Source organism: Drosophila serrata, unplaced genomic scaffold (genome assembly GCF_035046125.1).
Source record: "Drosophila serrata isolate PLE 108 unplaced genomic scaffold, ASM3504612v1 contig_382, whole genome shotgun sequence".
Taxonomy (NCBI): Eukaryota; Metazoa; Arthropoda; class Insecta; order Diptera; family Drosophilidae; genus Drosophila; species Drosophila serrata.
Window position 1 is genome coordinate 3849841 of NW_028257280.1, and position 21345 is coordinate 3871185.

The 21345-nt window shown below is 35.8% G+C and overlaps 1 protein-coding gene across 13 annotated transcripts in view; it reads left to right on the forward strand.

The window, feature by feature from the left end:
• The window catches only part of Fur1 (Furin-like protease 1), a 152307-nt gene that overhangs the window by 12903 nt on the left and 118059 nt on the right, over nucleotides 1-21345 (forward strand). For 4 of the 13 annotated variants that reach the window (XM_086840506.1, XM_086840513.1, XM_086840509.1 and 1 more), the window contains exon 2: nucleotides 18855-18906. The exons of the other annotated variants lie outside the window; for them this stretch is intronic. The gene's annotated coding sequence lies outside the window, so the exon portion shown is untranslated. The remainder of the gene's footprint in view (nucleotides 1-18854; nucleotides 18907-21345) is intronic. 13 annotated transcript variants of the gene reach the window in all.

The following is a 21345-nucleotide window of genomic DNA, read 5'->3' on the forward strand; positions in this document are numbered from 1 at the left end:
TTCGATTGTTGGTTCTCCGCCACTCAACAGTTAATCACGAACTGGGCGAAAGAATGCCGGATTAAGGCGGCGTCACTTCTTACTTCTTATTTTTTTATTTTTACGTTTTCAAGAGCTGGGCCCATTGAAACCAGTTTTACGGAGCGCCGGCTTCAAAGTTGTCGATTGTTTGTGATGCTGTATTGGCTTCAAGGAGAGAGGGTATGCTGGACTAGGAGGTGGTCACTCGAAATATATAGTAGATTTTAATAAGAATTTGTATACATCTATAAGATAGCCTGAGGTTTTTTTTATAATAAGAATACACAGACAAATTTCTTTATAGAATGTATTAAAGTTCCCCTAAAGTTTCTGTTTTCTTTTTTGCTTAAATTAATTTATTTCCCTAATTTATTTAATGGCCATTCTCTTGTTTTATTCGTATACTAAACCAGATCCTCTTCCTTTCAAGCGTTAAGGCATTTAAAGTTTATTGTTGTTTGCCTGTGCTACCCATGGTTGCTTGTGTTTTTGTAAATCAAGTTTTGCAGTTTTCGGAGTCGGGGTCTGGGCCTTTTTTGAAATGTTTGTTATTCCGCAAGAGTTGGGGAAGCAACTCGTTTATGGTGGCCCGAAGGGTGGAGTGAAGCGAAGTGAACAGAAAAGTGGGGGAAGGGAGCCGGAGGAGGAGGAGCCACTCCGGATGAGCCTTGGCTCTGGATGATTGTGTCTGGGGGGAAGCTTTAACTTCTCCTCCTCGCGGGCACTGTCTTTTGGCATATTTGCAGTGCGGGAACAGCAGCAGCAGCAGCAGCAGCAGCAACAAGCAAAACGTGCATCGCCAAAATATGCAACTGCAACAAGAATGGGATCTTCGCTGGCAATGCAACATCGTCGTCAGCCCGTCTAGCTTGGGTTATTTTCTTGTTAGCTTCCTTGACTCTTGGCTCTTGGGTCTCGCTTAAAGGGGTATCTGCGTTGGGCCCTGGGCCTGGCTATCTGCCAATTGTTTGGCAAATTAACAGTCCAAAAGGAGTAGCAAGTTGCTAGTTGCAAGCTGCGAGTTGCGAGTTGTGCGAGTTGCGCGTTGCTGCTGTTGCAAGTTCCTCACTGCTCCGCCAAATGTTTGGCAAGAATAACATTTAAATATGCCTTTGTTTGGCCAAGTCTTTGGCCTTTCTCTACTAAATCCCCGCCTGCAGTCGTCGGTTCACGTACCACAATCTCCTGGTTTGTGGTCGTTTATTGTGCGTTGGTATCTAAATACCCTTTTTAAACTTTAGAAATTGTATTTTTTAATAGTTTTTATACCCCTAAAGTTATAAATATAAGAAAAATAATGCAGAAAAATGCCAAGCATTAGACAAATATAATACTTGTTGGAAATGATTCTTCCAGAAACTAATGAAAACAAAAATGATTTGAAACTTTACTAGCATGTTGAATTTTAAGTATATGCGATGTTCTCTTTTATAATAACAGATTACATCCCCTTTAGAGTAACATTTTCTTCGACTTACTGTAGTCCCACGACTTCTTTGCCGACATTATCTTGGTTTTTGCTGCCTTTTGAATTTATTCATGCATCCATATTTAGTTAAATTACATGTTTCGCGATAAGCAGAAAGCAAAAAAGCCGCCACAAGGAGCTGGATCCGTATAATCCTTGAGTCCTTCGTTCAACCTAATTAGATGACTGAGTGTGTTGAGTCTGCTTGCTTTACCAAGAAAAGTTTTTCTTGCATTCTGGGATACATAATTAGCCAAGCAACCAGACAGTGGTTCTTCTGGTGCGGCTTTTGCATTTTGTTTTCATTTCAGCAGACGCATTTCTTAACTCTCTCTTTTTTTCCTCGACTTGCCTTATAATGCAGTTTTATTTTTCTTTATTTGCAGGTAAGCTACTACCATCATTTGCATTAAGGAATAAATCGTTTCGGTATTTTTGAACTACTGAACTACCGGTAAATATTGAAGTTTTTCTTAACTTTTAAAGTGTTTTTATGGTGAGAAATAGAGATTACTTTCAACTTGGTTTAAGACGCAAAAAGTTACTTTCTTTTATGGAAATTTTATTTGTTTAACATACAAAACTGATCTTAAAGATGGCTTGTGAAAGTATTTTACATAAATCCTTATTAAAGGTAAAAGGTAAAAGGTAAAGGTAAAAGGTAAAGGTTAATAGCATTGATATAAACCCAATTTAGATGGAACACCACAAACCATATGGTGTACTCCTTGCAATACCATTTACCAAACTAAATTCCTTGACTTGCAGCCATAAAACAAGACTGAGATGAAGAAGGAGAGACAGCCGTTGGTATAAGTTACATAAATATAGAAAGAAGAGACCCAACTACAAGTGCTTCTGCAACTGCAACTGCATCTGCAACTGCAACTGCAGCAGCGACAACTTGCAGCGTCAACTGGGCCAAACCAAATGTCAGCAAGTTTTGCGGGCAAGTTCGCTTCGGCTTCCTCGAGCGTTTTTCTTTTATGACTTACGCTCTCGCATATCGGCTGTATGTACTATATATATATATATATATATATATATATATATATATACATATACCTGCAAGTGCATAGTATACCATCGTATACGTTTTATAGGCTAACTGCTTTTCGCTATCCGCCTTTGGCTGACTTCACCTTTTTACGCTCGATCGAGTTGCCACAAAAAAAATGACACAAAATAAAAACGGAAAAATGATACCAACAGTTTGGGTCAAAATAGTAAAGCCCCTAAATAGGGTTAAAAGTATGCTCTTTTCTATTGTACAGTAGAAAATATATGGGTTTATAATTATATAAAGGAAAATGACACATATATTAAACAAAATATATATGTACGCTCATTTTTAAACTAATGAAAAATTGAAGAAGTTACTAAGATGTAGTTAATTAATATAATATCTAATGCTTTCGTTTTAATTTAAAAACAATAATTTAGGCAAAATGTAAAGTTATTTTAATCGGAGTTAAATTACTTTAAAGAGGTAATGGGAATCCATGATCAGCTTTGTTTTTTACTTAGGTATTATTATATTATACGTTAATTTCAGTCAGAAGGAGTCATTTCCGACCCTATAAAGCATATATATTCCTGATCAGCATCAATAGGCAAATCTTTCTAGGCATCAAAAACAAAAATAAATTTTTGAAATTTTTTTTGAAATTTTTATAACAGGTTTTTACATCATTGACATTTTGAAAAATTGACAAAAATTTGAATACATTAAAAATGTAATTCTGGTATGCAGATTTTTTAATATGTTAAAAACTAGCACAGAACAGCTTTCCGATTGGGAATTAATGCTTTTTTGGCTAAGTTATGGGTTTTTTCAGTTGTAGGTTGTACTAAAATCGTCATATAGATAAATATCACCTTTACAGGGTATTATAATTTCAGTCAGAAGCATGCAATGCACTAAAGGAGTCATTTCCGACCCTATAAACCATATATATTCTTGATCAGCATCAACAGGGGAATCTTTCTAGACAGCTAAGAATTTTTGAAATTTATTCCCGAAATTTTATGACAGATTTTTACATTATTGTCATTTTAAAAAAATGACAAAAATATAAATTTTTTATAAATGTAATTTTGGTATGCAGATTTCTTAGCATATTAAAAACTAGCACAGAACAGCTTTCCGATTGGGAATTAGCGCCGATTTGACTAAATTATGACCGATTTTCTCCGCAAGGGTATATACATTTCAGGTACCTGAATTTAACTTTCTTTTTTGTATACCTTAAAACAGTTGTGGTTAATTTTGTAGCCCGCAAAGTGTTTTGCAATTAAAATGTCATTGGTTTTTTGATTGGCTTAAGCTTCGAGTCTCAATCATTTAATGGGGAAACCCTTTCCCTTTCCTTTAAAAATCCAGACAACCGGAATTAAGCTTGATGAATGCCTTGCAGATATTGTTCCCTAATTGAGCAGGTGTGTGCTCGTGTGTTCATTGAGACTGTGATTCACTTGGTTGGTTAATTAGAGCCCCACATAATTGTTGTTGCACCTGTCCGATAAGTGCCAGGGTTTTTTTCGTTTCTCAATCTCTCTGGGAAATTAAGTGCAATGAGATTGTCAACGGAACATCAATAAAGGAGACCCAACCAACGAACGAATGCCTGCTCCAGTTTGTCCATTTTTCCATTCTCGTTTTCATTTTCAGTACCATTTCCATTTCCCATTCTCGTTGGCCGTTTCCCCATTGCCATTTCCTCCGCGGCCTCTGCTGTTGCGTGGTGTGCGGTGTGTGAAAAATGTAACAATAATTGAAATTTAATAGCCACGCCGACAGCCCGCAACCAAATGTCGTCAGCAGGCAACAGAGGAGGCAACATCCAGCAGCGAGCAAAAAACTGTTGTAAGCCGCGATGCAACGACGTTTCCCCATCACCAGGACTTGGTTTACTCCTCAGCATAAACGCATAAAGATTGCTGCGATGTAAATGGAGGAGGGAGGTCCTGACGACGAAGGATAGGGACTGACTGAAGGAGCGAAAAAATCGCATTCACTTTTACTATTATATTCATAGGCAAGAGCAAGTGGGTAAAAAATGCTAAAGAAGGTTCGACTTGGGGATATCCTGTACCAGGGAATACGGTTGGGAACAAAATATCAAACTCTTAGGTTAATATAATACAGATAAAATACTTATAATGTGAATTATAAATACTAATAATATAACATTTATAATGAAATACTTATAATATAATACCAAAAATATAACATCAATATAATAATACTAAAATTATAATAATATAAATGAATACAATATATTAATATAACTAATATATAATACTAAAACGAATTTAAAAGTAATGAATGTGAAAGAAAAAAATAATAATACTAGATGTAATAATAGATGTTTTTTGTTTTTATTCCTGACAGAGCTATTATATCTGCTAAAATTCATAATTTTAACTATATATTATGTAATAATCCACAAAAGGATATGCTCAATCTTAAAAAGGGTATCGAAATGCATACGCTGCTTGCTGATGTTGTCGTCATCGCCCGTTGGCGGTTCATAAAAAGGAGCTGAAATAAAAGTGGGTCAAAAACTGTAAATGATATTTGTTCTACTTGGTTTAAGATGTTGTTGGACACTCCCCGGTAGTTGCCGGATTCCGCTGGCATATATCGCATTATGCTGGCAAAACGATTTGTTTGCCAAAGTTCAGGGAACACGGACAGCAGCAGGAGCTGTAAAAAAAGGGGGATACTTGAACCATTAAAATGCTAAAATGATTTTCTTGGCCCGCCAAGAATGAAGTGTAAAATTCAACGCCAACCCGAATCTCACACTCGACTGGTTGTGTCGTCAAAATGATGTCGATGAACTTTCCGAGAGATACAGATACAGAAGCGAACACAGATGCAGATTCAGATACGGATACATGTTCGAAAGATGCTGAGAGAGGAGCAAATCTGTGAAGGGCGATAACGTTCACTGACTGTCGCTTGTCACACGATCCGGATCCGGACTGAGGTGGAAATTAGCATATGGCTGCTAACTGATTGCCAGTCTCCAAGTTTTACCAACAAAAATTAAGAATACAATAAGATAACAGGCTAATTTTTATTTACTCGTTCTGCTACTGAGAACATTAGCCTGAAATGGGAAAGATATCTTACGATAAATCAGTTCAATTTTAGCTACAGATTTGGGAATAAATTGTCAGAGATTAAATACTAAAATAAGTTCTTTAAAATAGGGTTTATTTTATATACTCTATCTTGAAGAAGCTTAAAAAAGAGAATGTATCAACATATATTTATTTACTGCTTAAATTAGTGCCAACAACACAAATGCTTATCAAAGCCGCTATAAAAACCCATTAACCTTCTCTATCTATCTCTCTCTTTAAACAAGTTCTATAAAAAGCTTGGAAAAAGTTGCATGATTTATTTAACTTTTAAATTTTGTTGGATTCTCACTATATATATGTAAAAAAAAGGTTGAAAATAAAGCCTCTCGCATTTAGGTATGAAATTGTATTCAACAGAAACAATTAGTGTTTGGAAATTCTCTAGCTCGTTAAATTAAATTGCCGTGTCAATTTACACTCGACTATATGTACTTACATATATGAAATTGGCAAATGAGAAATGTACATTTAAAACTCAAAGTAAGCCGCCATATCTAGAAAAAATAGCTATACGTAACGTAATGGAAACTCTATTGAAAAGCTTCTCATAAATTCAGTTAATTCAAAGCAAAGATTTCTGGCAAATAAAAACAAATCGGAATTTCCTGTTTGGGCCTTTGGCCTCTGGCCAAAAGCATCATCATCATAATCATAATAATAATCATTCAGCTAATGAATATAGCGGAAAATTAACATCATTATCATTGGTGTTTGTCTGGGCATTTTCAAAATGTGCGCCAAAACCAAATAAAGTTGGAAACAAAAATTTGAATGAAAGCTTAATTAGAGGAAGAGGAGAGATACAGATCACTTACTTCATGGGGTATTTTCACAATGTTAAGTAGTTTGTTTCAATAAATATTATAAATATAACATGAATTTATAAAACTATAAAGTGATCATTACCCGTAGTTCGCATAAAATGTACCAAATTATTTGCATTTTCTGTTTAAATATTAAGAAGCTTTTCTACTCAATTAGAAGTTCTTGAATTACTCCTTGTGTAATATTAAATTCATATTAAATACTTAATCCAAGCTGTCGAGAGCGTTTCAGTTTCGTCACTTTGAAAATGTGACCCTTAGGCCGCATCCGTTATGAAATCATTAAATGACCCCACCTTAACCCCTGATGTCCGCCCCAAGGCTTAGGCTCCAGCAAACTAATTCCTTTTGTGAGCTGGGGAGTTTTCCGAAAGGGTTTTCCGGGAGTGGGGGTCAGTCTGGGCCTTTCGGGCCTGTCTGTAAATCATATCAAAAAGGGGTCGACGGGTTCATTTTGGGGTTGTGGCGTTGCCGCTTAATTTATGTGGTTTCACTTTGTTTGTTTTCCCGGTTATGTTTTTTGTTTTTCCCACTCTAAGCGGAAGTTTTTCTTTGACTTAATTTAATTAATGAACTGATGATTTTTGCTGATTTTAAATGCATTTTACAATGTGGTTGATAATAAACAAAACAAAACATAAAGACACTTTTTGTGCAGCTGACACAAAACTTTAGGTTACCAATTAATCAATTGAAACTCTATGTAAAATTAAGTCTCGAGTTTCAAGTTTTTAGCGCACGGGCTTTTGTTTTTAATTTGCATAATTTATTTTAAATCAGCTCGGAATTCAAGTTTTTATTTTCTCAACTGTCAATTTATACAAAAAATAGCATTAAGTTATGCTAAAAGTGGATTTATTTAGTTTAAAGTTATTTGGCTAAAAAGTGGAAAAGTACTAAAGTCTGTTTGCTTTATTTTAATAATAATACAAACATTAGAAGAGGTACTAAAAACTACAAAATACTTAAACTGAATCAACCATCATAAAACACTTTTAACCACCAATTTGTGTTCAAGAGTTCTTTGAAATTTTCGCGGTTAGACACCCCATGGACACAACTATATTTCGTAATTAAAGGAACTTCGTTATCATTATTTTTCATTAGGAGGGGTCCCAAGCCCTCTTTTTCCTTAAAAACCCATTAAATTGATGTTGAAATCCAATTAACTATCGATTTCTGATAAGAGTTTATGAAATGACACAAAAACGTTAGCAGCTCGCGTCGAAACTAATTTAGCAATAACGACATGAACCGAAGCAAATGAAGCAGTTTAATCATATGAAGTCAGTGGGGAGTACTTTTTTGGGACTAAAGGGAATCTTCCACCCTTAGGAAATAGGGCACACGAAATGGAACAGATGACCCCGGAGGTAAGGTGACAAAAACCGGGGGAGGTACCTCAAAACCGAGAGACTGCAAGAGAGGGTGGGATTGCCCGATGTCCAGTGTCCAATGTCCCTTCGGTTTTTGGACTCTCAAAAATACGTGCGAAAAATGCGGAAAAAAGAGAGAAAAGCGGGAGGAAAAACTGTGGACAGCTGGTTGACAACCAAAAGCAATTGTTCGAGCCGATGAAGAGGGTGCTCACGGCCCGGCCTCTTCCTTTTGCCGCTGATGAGGAACACACACAACTGACGAGGAGTAGTGGCCCACATCACAACGTGACTGCAGAAGTTGTCAGTGCCTTGCGGTTCACTTAGCCACGTGTTTTTCCCTGTGGTTTTTCCCCGAGTGAGTGAGTGAGGAACTATGGTCTATGTTCATATTGGGTGAAGAGAGATCCCGAACCCGTACCCCCGGAGGAAACCCATAAGCCCCGCGAAATCCTCGACCTCCGCCGGATACACGCGCAGACAGAAAACGGATGTAATTAAGGATTTTGCGTGTGCCCATTGCAAAATTTTCCTCCAGTGTGTGTGTGTGTGTAGCTGGAGTTCAAAAGGGCGAGAGAATTTTCCACTAAAGAAGCACACTTCGAATAATCGTTTCTCATGTCTCTCACATTCTACACAGAAGGAAATTTGGAAGCAACTTGCTGAACTAATATTTACAAGAAATTTTTCACTAGGGAAGCACTCTTCCAATAATTGTCCCTCATTTTCTACACAGAAGGAAATTGGGAAAACTTACCTAACTCTATTTAATACTAAATTACACAGTTGTAGTATTATGTGAGTGGGAATAATAAAAGAAACTAACTTCAGAAAACGAAGCTTATATACCCTTGTAGTTCGCAAATGAATTTTATGATCATATCGGAAATTTATCATTAACTAAGCTTAAAATATTCCCTTTTCTTGAGTCGAAATTAATCAATATTTTTATATGAAAATTATGAAATATTTTTTGAAATATTAAACTTTAAAAATCTCAAAACAAAGCCAAAAATGCATTAATTTTAATTTGGAAAGCTTTCATATGTTAGTTTTTAGTAGGCTAATAAAACTGCATATTCTATTTTCAATTTCAAAAAATTTAAATTTTTGATAATTTTGTTGCTGAAATTTGAACGATTTTAAACCCTAAAAAAATTGTGAAAAAATTAAATAAATTTTTTTTTTACTCGGAGATGGCTAGATTGACTCGATTTTTGATGCTGATCAAAATTTATAGGGCCGGAAATGACTCCTTCATAGCCTGCAAGATATGAGTTCGAAAAGGCTTATAATCAGATTACAGTTTTTCCATCTATTTTCGGGGGTTTTCAATAAGTAGACTCTTGAATTTCTTATAAAATAATAGTTAACTTACTTCATAGTCATTGAATGAATAATTTAAATTCTATAAATAATATATTCGCGTTTGTTTTGAATAATAATAGTACTGATATAGCATATATTTTTGGATTATTTGTATGTTTCTATATTTTCTATAGTAGTATAAAATTTTTCCCTGTGCATATGCTCTGTGTCCCTCCGTGTTTGATTAGCCGCCTTCATCCACAGACTGTCTTAATTGCTTTTGTTCGAAGGGGCACCCAGACAGGGGCAGGGCCTTGATTTGCTTACCCTGGTAAATTACATGCATAGTTGCCTCCATCGGAGGTATAGGAAAAATCAAGCTAATTATGCGACGCTGATGAGATGACACCAGGGGGAAAAAAACCATGCAGAAAGAAAGGAGCTAAAACCACACACACACACCCTGAATTCTGAGGATCTGAAAACTCCGCAATAATGTGAATGGCAGACCCAAGTTACTTAAGCGGGCTAAACTAAATTAAAATTCCTCGCCCATAGTCCGGGACTCATTTTCTATGCGATCCCAACTAAACCAGAGGAAAATCCTTGGCCAAATTAATTTCGCACATAAAACACGCCGAAACCCAAAACATATTTCCTTTCTTTTTCGTATTTTGGGGTGGCCCCATAAAGAATCACAAAATCAAGGCAAAACGAAACCAGAATTAATTTCCAAGTCTAAAACCCATAAAAAGGGGCGATGGAAAATCCCGAAAATCCTTTGAGGGGACTATAAGGGATAGCCGAGAAAATTAACAATTTTTTGTTTTTGTTGGTTAGGAAGTCCGGTTGTAAAATACTCTTGGCATTATGTTAAAAGTATTGGTTTTATTGTTGAATATATTTGGTACAAAAATATTGCTAAATATGATAGGTATTTTAATAATATATTTAAATGATTTTATAGTTTTTATAAAGCGAGTTGTATTTGTAAGAACATTTTTACCAGTTGACAGAAATATATTATTTTTGAAAGCAACATTTGAATTGCTTCATCTCCCAATTAATCAAAATTTTGATTCACATTTATATTCTTAGCTCGATTCTTTTGAAAAGTTTTTAGCCACTAATTAAATGCAAATAATATGGAACAAAATAATCTAATTTGTCGAGGGGCAGACCCAAGTTAAATTCATTGACCACAAATTTGGTTAGAATAACCAAACCGCACATTCCGCACCCAAAAGCCCAAAAACCGAAAAAGGGACAGATGACACAAGAAGGCCTAATAAAATAAAAATCAACAACATGCACATCATAAAATAAATAAACTATGGAAAGGGACAATATTTTGTGTAGGAGATGGGGGGAAGTACCAAAGGGGGTTACGGTTACCCGACGCGACTTGAATTTCTACGCAATTTAACTTTCTTATACTAAATATATACACACACGCGTAAAAATATCGAGGGAACTCTGCCAAAAATTGGCATAATAAATGCGATAACAGCCCCCAGAAATATCAGCAAACTTAAGCGGCTCCCAAAAAAAAAGAAAAAAAGAGGAAAAGTTGGGCTAACAAGCGCCTAACAAGTATATAACTATGTACACTCTCTCATAACATATATGTTCGCGAGCACACACATAAATATGAATGGATTCCCTAAGTAGTATATCTTTGATGACATAGAGAACGGCGTCCCGACTTGGCGAAACAAACTCTGGCGAATATTAAACCAATAAAGGCCAAGATTTACTCTTCTTCGTTGGCGGCTGGCAGACTTCTAGCGGGTTTTCTATTTGGGCCTTTGCCGTTGTGGCCAGAAACTCATTTATTTGGCAGTATGATAACAGTGACTGAGAAAAAATGAGAGATAGAGAGAGAGGGAGGAGCAGCAAACTGTCAGCAGCCATGACCAAGTCAGAATCCATTTTCATAGACGAGTTTCCTATATAAGCGATTTTGATACCCATTGAAATTGGGAGTTATGATGGTTTTTGAGAAAGGAGAGATTTTTTAAGGAAGATAATTTTGAACATAATTTTTACTAGGTAGTTTTTACTAGCTCTAAAAGATTTTCATTATCAGTTGATATTTACTAGTTGATATTTATTATTAACTCTTTTCCAGTTACTATTTACTAGATACTCTTTACTAGATACTCTTTACTAGATACTCTTTACTAGATACTCTTTACTAGATACTCTTTACTAGATACTCTTTACTAGATACTCTTTACTAGATACTCTTTACTAGATACTCTTTACTAGATACTCTTTACTAGATACTCTTTACTAGATACTCTTTACTAAATACTATTTACTGGATACTTTTTACTATATACTATTTGTTATATACTAGATACTACATTCTAAATACTATATACTAGATTTTATATACTAGATACTATTTCCTAGATAATTTTTACTAGGTATTGTTCACTAGATACTATTTACTAGATATTTTTTATAAGATACTGTTTTCTAGATACTATTCACTAGATACTATTTACAAGACACTATTTACTAAATACTTTTTACTATGTATATACTACACGTTATATACTAGATACTATATTCTATATACTACATACTAGATTTTATATACTAGATACAATTTACTAGATACTATATGCTAGATACTATATGCTAGATACTATATACTAGATACTATATACTAAATACTATTTACTAGATACTATTTATTAGATACTATTTACTGTATACGATTCACTAGATACTGTTTACCAGATATTATTTACTAGATACTTTTTAGTAGATACTATTTACCAGATTCTATTTACTGCTTAATTTTCAACCCTTTTAAGGTTACAATTCTTTCCAAAAGATTCTTTTCTCCTCAGACGTTCTTGTTTTTCAAGCCCCACTTAATGGGTACTCGAGATTCGAGTGCTCAATTAAATTTTATTTACTTGCTCATTCCTACTTAATTTTGTTTTGGCATTTTTTTCTTTTGGCAACATTTTGCACATCATATGGCACATAGTTGATGATATCGTTGTTGTTGTGTGTTTTGCGTCTTCTCCATTGTTGTTATTGTCGCATCACGTTTTATATACAGCATATATGTACATACATATATATCTTTACGGAATACGTATACTTATATTGGCAGCCATCATCATGATTTTAAGCAGCTTTAATATTGAATGTTCCGCCCAAACACCCAAAGAACACCCCCAAAACAGACGTCTGGGCAACATTAAGAGGTTCGAAGATGTAGGAGTTGGAAAAAAATAAAGGAAGAGTATGTAATGGAAGGAGATTCAAGGGCCTTACAGGCATGAAATTTTTATTATTATGTTGAAAGTTTTTCTTTTGGTATTTTTGTTGTCGCAAAAAAAAAACAAGCAAAAGAATATCATGTTATTTTTGTGTTAGTGAAGAAAAATGAACTGGTCAGCGGCTCATGTAAAAGACGGAAAAAAAGAAAAGAAGCCGGAAAGGATATCCCCTAAAAAAAAAACCATTGAAAGGAGAAATCAGGAAATCTCATACTTTGTCAGATTTCTTTATTTTTTTTCTCGTGCTTTCGCCACTCATCGTAATGTGCTGCATTTAATCTTTGGAATTGCGTGTCCCCCTCCACTTGCTGTGATTTGGTTTTTGGTTTCGTTTTTCTCGGTTTTTGTTCTTTGCCTTTATTTCGCTCTCCAGTTTTATGCTCGTCAAAATGTGACAACAAATTGGCTTTTGACGTGCTTAATGAGCAGCATTTCCCCCCGTTTACTTCCTCTTTATTTTGCTCCTCCCTTTTATTTCAGCAAAAGTTTTTACGAGAACATTGGGATTTCTTATCGGGGTTTAACATGAAAATCCCAGCGAAATGGCCTTATAAAGTGTTTGGTGCCAACTCTCTATAGCTCTATATACGCTCTATAAGATGGAGGCTAGTTTCACAAAAGTTTAACGACAGGAAACCCAAAGTTAAGGGCATGCATTTAGTTTGGTAATTAATTGGTTTGTCTCGTATTCATTTTCCCACAAAAGTGAAGTAAAAATCTTGTTTTAAATTATATTTAAGCACATCTCTGTGCACTTAGCTTCTAAATGCAATATTTTGGTCACATTTCTGGTCTCTTAACAGGATTAAATATGATTTCACCTTTCTCTGCGAACTTTCCTTTGATTCTGAGGAGGAAGGAAGGGAAATAAAGGTGCCTTTTTTTAGAGCTTTTAACGAAAATGTACTTTCTTCCAGCTGACCGCTTCAGTGAGCAAATCAGGTGCAATTGCAGTCCAGTTTGGTCTTTTACTTATTTATGATTTATTACGAAATTCTCTGCGCGGCGTCATGGGTGAACAACATCCCACAGAGAACTTATCTAAAAACTCATTTTCCTCTGCCATTCATAATTATGCATTTGTTTTTTTGGCTTGCTGACTGGCCCAAAACGCAATTAAATGCCATTGCCGCTTATCAAAAGCCAAATACAAACTGTATAAATATGAGAGGCAGTCAGAGATAAGCACAAAATGATGAAGAGAGGAGGAGGAGAGGAGGAGACCCCTTTGCCATCCACTTGTAAACCTTGACATTATTTTCGTTGAACGCGTTTGACCAATAAAAAAAATGGATCATAAATTGATTTCTTTTCATCAACCAGAAATGTTGAATAAATGTTATTCAAGTTTTTCCCCTCAACCTTTTGATGAGATTTATTTGTATTTATTTAGCGTTGTCTGTTTATGCCCCTTGTTTACTTGTTTCTTTATAATTTTTTTTTGGGTTGTCAGAGCGCCACGGTTTTTATTTGTTTAGTTTTTTTTTTTTTTTTTTGGGTTTATCATTTTTACTTCATTATGCCATAAGATAAGAAGGTTTTATCTAGAGTGATAGGGTGAGATTTTTTTAAGGTTACTATAAGAAAAGTTTTATTTAAATTACATTTAAAATTTCCCCTTACAACAAATGACAAAAAATCCACTTAATTAACACTCTTTATTATATTGATTATAAATTGTGCACTTCCACTTCCCTTCGTACAACAGAATCATAAAATGTGTGTGTATGATTGATGCGAAAAACTCATTAAAAGTGAAACTCTATACATATATATTTCGCTAATGGAACCATCAATTAAACTCACAATTCCGTATTGATGGAACATAATAAGCTAATTACCTGGCAATCGTACACAAATTGTGTTAAATAATTAACGAAAATTGTGTACATGTGTATGCGTCTGTTTACCTTTATCGATAGATAAGATAATGCCAGAAGTGAGTGCAAAAAAAAGGCAGGCAGGAAAATTCATTTACCTAGAAACAATGACTAAGAGTAAACAGGGGAAAAAAATATGAGAGTGGGCGGCCAGACACATAAAATAACATACAAGTTGGCGTGACAGGAAAACACTCAGAAATCACTCGAGACATGGTTCCTGGACGACCCAGCAACCCCTTCAAGGCGAAGTAGCCAGGATTAAATGTATGCAGGGGCAAAACTTAATTAGAGGTGAAAAGCAGCAACAGAAGTATGAGTATATATGAGTATATATGTATACTCTACAATGAATGACAATGAATACAATCATAATGGCCAGGGGGAAAACTTCAAGTGGCTACAACACCAAGTCGACCACGTAAGGATCATTAATCAAATGTCCAGACAAGTGTAAAGTATAAAGGAAAGCCTCACGCCCCCCAGCCTCAAGCTGTTGGAAAGTCTTGAAAATAAAATGAAGTATACTCCTCGAAGCCTCAGCGGAAGTACAGTAGTAAAAACGAGGAAAGAATTGTCATAGAGAATACTGTTTAAAAATGTTTAACTTATCTAATAGACAATACAATTTGTAAGTAAGAACCACAGGATATCCTTGAGTACGAAAGTGCGCAATAAACTATAAAGACAATAAAGATAATCCCATGAAATATTGCCAATCAACACATGTTACATGTAGTTTAATTATAAACCCAAATAATAGTATTACCTTTTCTAATACCTTATTAGTTGGGTTATTAATTCTCCCTTTTCGAACATCTACTGTATATATATTTCTCTGTTCTACCAACTCGAAGATGGCGCCTAGCACGTACAATTTTGAAGAGCTTGGCAGGGCCGTAGGCTCAAGGAACAAGCAGACAGAGGAGACTGCTCCACCTGCTGCTCCCTCCCAGTCTCCCCCCCCCACAGTTGGTGGAAAGTGCCACTTGAGGCACCTTTGGCTGTTGACAATAAACATTGCGATTTACCCACGACACCAAACGAACGGAGAAAACTCTGACATCGCACTCTCTGTCAACCTGCGAGCTGTGTGGAATAATACCACTGCGTTCTTGTTGTTGAGATGCTGGGGAAACATTCGCACAGGGGGGGAAGGAAAATGCTATGGCAGGGGGGACGGAAAATGCTTTGGGGAAAATCTAATAAGCGGCTGTTGAAAACAATATTAAGCTTCTAGGTGCGAGGGCACGACACTCTCTCCACAGTCCCATTCTGCGATTCTCGGTGCTATTTCGAAAACAGACGCACAAACACGCACTAGAAATCCAGCCAAGGCCAGACGACGTCCGACCCGCATAGCATTGTTGACATGGATGACATTTTAGTGTCCCAGGTGTGATTAATTCCCGTATTGTTTGTGGTCGCACGCAATTCGAAATGACACACTGAGAGGGAAATATTAAGGGAAAATTTGGATTTAAAGAGGTTTTTTAAAAATGCTATCAAAATAAGATTGAATATTTCATGAAATAAGTGGAGAAATACTTAAATATGCAACAGTTTAAAAGTACATTTTCTTGATTATGTGATATATATTTCCCCCCAGACCAAATATTGCCTAAAATATATGGAAAATTCTTAAAAATGAAACAATTTAGGATCTTTCAAAAATTATATTTTATTGATTATGTGATATATATTTCCCCCAGACCAAGTATTGCCTAAAATATATGGAAAATTCTTAAAAATGTAATGGTTTAGGATCTTTTAAATAATATATTTTCTTGATTATGTGATATATATGTCCCCCAGACCAAATATTGTTTAAAATATATGCGAAATTCTTCAAAATGTAATATTTTAGGTGCTTTTTAATAATATATTTTCCTGATTATGTGATATATATATTTCCCAGTGCAAAAACCGTTTCTGTAATGGAATTTTCATGGTGCTTTCATGGTTCCTCACAGGTTGCATTCAGTAATAATCGTTTTAGCTGTGAAATTGTGTGTATAACTAATAATGTGATATGATGAGAGATTAAGTTTATGACAAATGATGCCGAAACCAATTTAAAATATTACAAAGTTTGTCACTATATATGTATATTAATATATGAATTGAAAACAACTGAATCCATGGACAATTTTACGGTCATGTTACTGTATTAATTTTTTACTGCCCTCTCCGATCGATTAGTCACCCTTCTCCACTATCAAAAAGCTCAATTAAATGTTATTTTAAGCATTGGGTAGTTGTAGGTTATCATTATTTTAGCGCGTAATTAGTAATTTCATGCAATTTGCGAGTGATGAGAGTGAGTGAGGAAGGGAGGGTGGTAGAGGGAGAGTGTACTAACTCGTAACGCTCCATTCCCGATTCCCCGCTGCACTTGAATTGCACACTAGCTGTCGCAGTCGCGTAGTTACTTTGTGAAAATGGAAAATAATTAAACTAGAAATTAGTAGAGCGTAAAGCGGCATGGGCCCCGAGTAAACTGAACTCGGGCTAAACTAGCTTTTGCACCTTTTTTTTGTCCCGACTTTTCATTTATCTGGGCCCGCATTTCCATCATCATCATCATCATCACACAGCCTGCTCTGTATGTGTTTTGTGGAAATTGGGGCAAGGTTGATTGTGTCGGAGGTGTTGCCGCCTTAATTATATGGCCACATGCTTCGCTTTGTCTTTTGGCTAAATTGTTTAGTCTTCTGCTGCGGTCTTTTCATATTCATTATCTTTATCGCATTTGGTTTTAAAATTCAACAAAATCTCCTGAAAACATCTTAATTAATTGATTTTGAAGAAACTTTGACCAAAAGCCTTGAGCCGCAAGGATTATCCGGTGGAAAACGGGTTCACTGAGGAAGCATTTATGGGCAAAACTTTATTAGACCATGAAAAAACATTTTAAGCGCCATTAAGAATTAAATGTTGACAGCCTAAGTCGCTCCTTGGGGTTTATTTTCAAGTGGTTTCAGCAACAAGATTATTGCTCTTGGGTAAAAGTTGTTGCTATTTATTTATACGGCTTTGTTGTTGGCGCAGCAGGATCTGTGGAATTTTCCTTCATCTTGGCAACTAACTATGGATGTGCTTTGGTCCATTACTCTACACATTAAACAAACAAATAAAAAAACATTTAAGAGATTTTTAAGATTTATTAAATTTCTTAGTAAGCTTAGTTTAATCTTGTTGTTTTGTTTGCTTTAAAAGTATTATTATTAAGAAGGATTGTAGCAATATATTTGTTTCACCTTCCACCTCCTACAGTATCCTTTATATACCTTCCTAGGAAGCTTAGTTTTTTATATGTTTAATACTGAAATTAATTGAAAATTCTCTCCTTAATACATATCCTTTATTTCCTGTGTAGAAATGACCAATGCAATGCACATCAGCAACTTGAAGAGCCTTAATAATGGCAAACATTAGCAACATGTGCCGCTAATTGTCGTTGCAAATGTTGCTGCAACTTTTTATGATACTGTCGCTAACTATCGCTAACCAGACCAGATCTTTATAGGAATTGTTACCAATATTGCCGTTGCTATTGCTATTGCTTCCACTGTTGCTGCTGATGGCACGTGTTGCTGTTTGTCGCTGGCTGCAATGGCAATTGGAATTGCATTTGACAGGCTCTCGGCTTGGCCACGCGGCGCTCCAATTTTCCCAACTGCCCCCTTTTTTAATTGATTTTACCGTTTGGAAACACCTCGCAATCGCCCATCCGATTCAATGGGAAAATGGCAATTGCAGTTAATGCAGCTGCAATTGCTACTGGGGCTGGGTGTTGATGCTGCTGCTGCTGTTGCTGTTGCTGTTGCTGTTGCTGCTGCTGCTGTTGCTGCTGTTGCTGCTGTTGCTGTTGCTGCTGCTGCTGCTGATTAGTTGCCATCGCTTTGGATGCACTCAGTTTGTTGGCCTCTAAATTTGGCCAATTTCAGCAAAGTTGATTGGTTTTTGGGATTAGGGCTGCATTACTTTCAATGGCACTAAGTGGGGAAATGGGAAATGTGTGAGCCCAGTGAAGCGATAATTAAAAGAGGTCTAGGAAAGTGGGATTGCAGCTAATGACAGCAGTTGTTACTTTGTTTGTGGGATACGTTAACTTGTTTGTAATTTGAACAGATGTTAACAAATATTCTTTAATTTAATTAAATACTATATCTGCAGCAGGAATATATAAAACACTTAAGAAGTTGCGTGGCTTCTTAGATGAACTAAACTACTGTTAATAATAATTGTATTTTATTAGTTACTTAACTATTCGATACATATAATGTATTAAATTAAACGGAGCATGAAATGATTTTATGTTAACCCCCAAACACTTTCTCGTTATCTCCTTTCCCCATGAATAATTCAAATCAAACAAAACTAGATAAACACAAATCGTTTGACTTTCGCTTATTTGCAATTAAATTAGGAGAACCTCTTTTTGCTGGGCAAACATTTGCAGAGCAATTAAATATTATTTACTTAACATTCCATTCTATTCTTCTTATTTGCAGGTATGACGAGTATTTTATTTTTCCCCCAAAATTTGACTCTGGCGAACCCTGAGTAAGTCTACTAACAATACTTCATTTCTTTCTTCAGTTCCCCCTGCCAGTAGGGCAAATAAATAATAAAATTTTATATTTGAGATAAATACAAGCAACCAGAAAAGGCAGCAACAAAAGACAGTGCTTGAGAGTATGCAAACAAATGTGAAAAAATATATGTATATATATTTTCTCTTTCTCTGCCGTTTCGATTTTTTTATGTGAGTTGAATAAATAGCATTTGTGCAGAGGAGCCTCAGAAATATGCTTACACTCTTTGTATTTTGTTATTTGACTTTTGATAGCCAGGCATTATGAACTTGACACACAAATGATAAGTTAAGAAACAGAGCCATGAACACACGAGCCATTAAAAAAATTGCAGCATGTATTCATTCGCGTTCATTCTTATACATTGTCACATTTTTTTGTATCGATAATTTTTCGATATTCCATATCTATCAGTTTCTTAAACCATAATTTCGAAAATTTTAAATTGTCTGATATATTTTCTATGAGTTTTAAAATAATTAAAGTAGTATGTTCACAAGAAAAATCTATAGATTTCGTTATATATCGTATTACTAGCATTTCAGTTTTATATAATGAACTTTAATGATATTTATCGTACAATGCAGAATGAATACATGAACAAAGGGTATTCTTATGTCTTGCTTTCCATTCGATTCCGTTTCATTAACACACTTGTTCTGCGGTATTCAAATTTCCGATTTCGAATGTGTGAAAAGTGTCCGTCGAGAATGCGGTGAATCAGCTGAGTCGAGTGGAGTTAGTTGACCAGCTGTTGGCCACGAATGTTTGCGGAATGCGAATGTTTGCTCATTTGCATATCAAATGATGCAACACAGCTGTGTTGTGTCGTCATTGCTGGGATGTGGGCGGAATAAATGAAAAAGATGAAAGATAAATATGACGATTGAGTTTACTTGAAATGTGTGATTACAAAGAATTAGGAAATATATTTGAACACAATTTGTCTGAAGTAATATTTCTGATATTCGTGTCCCTCCCACGCATCTCTGTTACCAAATTATGTGGAGAATACACAAGAGCTTACATATTTATGACACCCGTCTTAGCCAGCAGACAAAACACACTCAAATATCGAATCGATTACGAAGGTCTCTCTCTCGTCGGATTTATGTGTGTTTTTTGTTTGAAAGTCATAAGAATGAAGTGATCCCAAAAGCTAAACGGTGGCTCCCAAAGTCTATTCAAACTCACACTGCCAGCCGGATTCGGTTTTTCGGTCTCATTTCCATAACAAACACGGAACACAAAAGTTAGGTTTCGGTGGCCGGTCTCTGGAGGTGCTAAAAATATGTAGTTCAAGTCCAAAGAGATGGACCATCTATTATGCATCAGGAACACACCCATTTCTTGACAAAATTGAAAACAAATTTAAATGTTAATGTGTGTACCCAATTTAATATATTCCACAAAAGTGACGCCGGCACGGAGATTAATGAAATCCCCAGATGGTTCCCCAAGGAGCCTACTCTCTCTCTCTGTGTGTGCTTCAACATATATATCTGACTGTTGCCTGAATGCAATTTGCATATAATAATATTTCATATTAATAGAAATTTCAAGTAGCTTCCCTCACGGCCTCGTGAGTGGAAAATTGATCAGGCGGAACATTGAATAGGGGAGGTACCTATTATAATGTATGTGATTTTAATCAAATTGAATTTATTTATTAAAATATTGGTTATAAAATATAGAAGAAGCAGATACATAATCCTGCTCAACCAAAAAATATAAATATTTAAAAATACATATCTGGAAATCATGCTGAACTCAATTGACACTCATCTCTTTTATTTTCCTTCACTGTACTTAATCGCTGGTTGCATTCAATAAAACTCTGTGAAATGTGTGTATATATTTCCCTGATTCTGTGGTGTGTCGAATGTAAACAAGAAGCAGTTAGACTGCATCTTTAGAGTGTGCAGGTTTTGGGTCAGCCAACAAAAAAAAAAGAAGAGTAAAATCAAATATAGCACAGGCCCCTGAAGGGACAACAGGAAAACAGAGTAGAAAAAATTGATACTAGTGCCTCGGAAAACCCCGAAAACCCATTGAACTGTAGACCCAAGCGCCGTAGTCGTCGTCGTCATTGATGTGGAATTAATAAAGCGTGTAGCCCACGCCTGGGACAAACAAAAGCGAAAGAGACCGCCATAGAGAAAGTGAATGAGAGAGGGGATAATTGCAGACAGTTCAGCTGCAGTTTTGGTTTTTCCTACAGACAGCAGGCAGGAGCAGGATCAGGAGCAGGACCAGGGAGTAGGAGTAGGAGTAGAAGCGGCACCAGAAGCCCTGAGCCTGGATGCTATAAAAGCGATTTATTAATGTCAGCCAGACAAGTGCCTGCTGGCGTCAGTGGGTGCTGAGGCCCCGATGCCGCCGGCGGACTGTATAGGCTATATAGCAT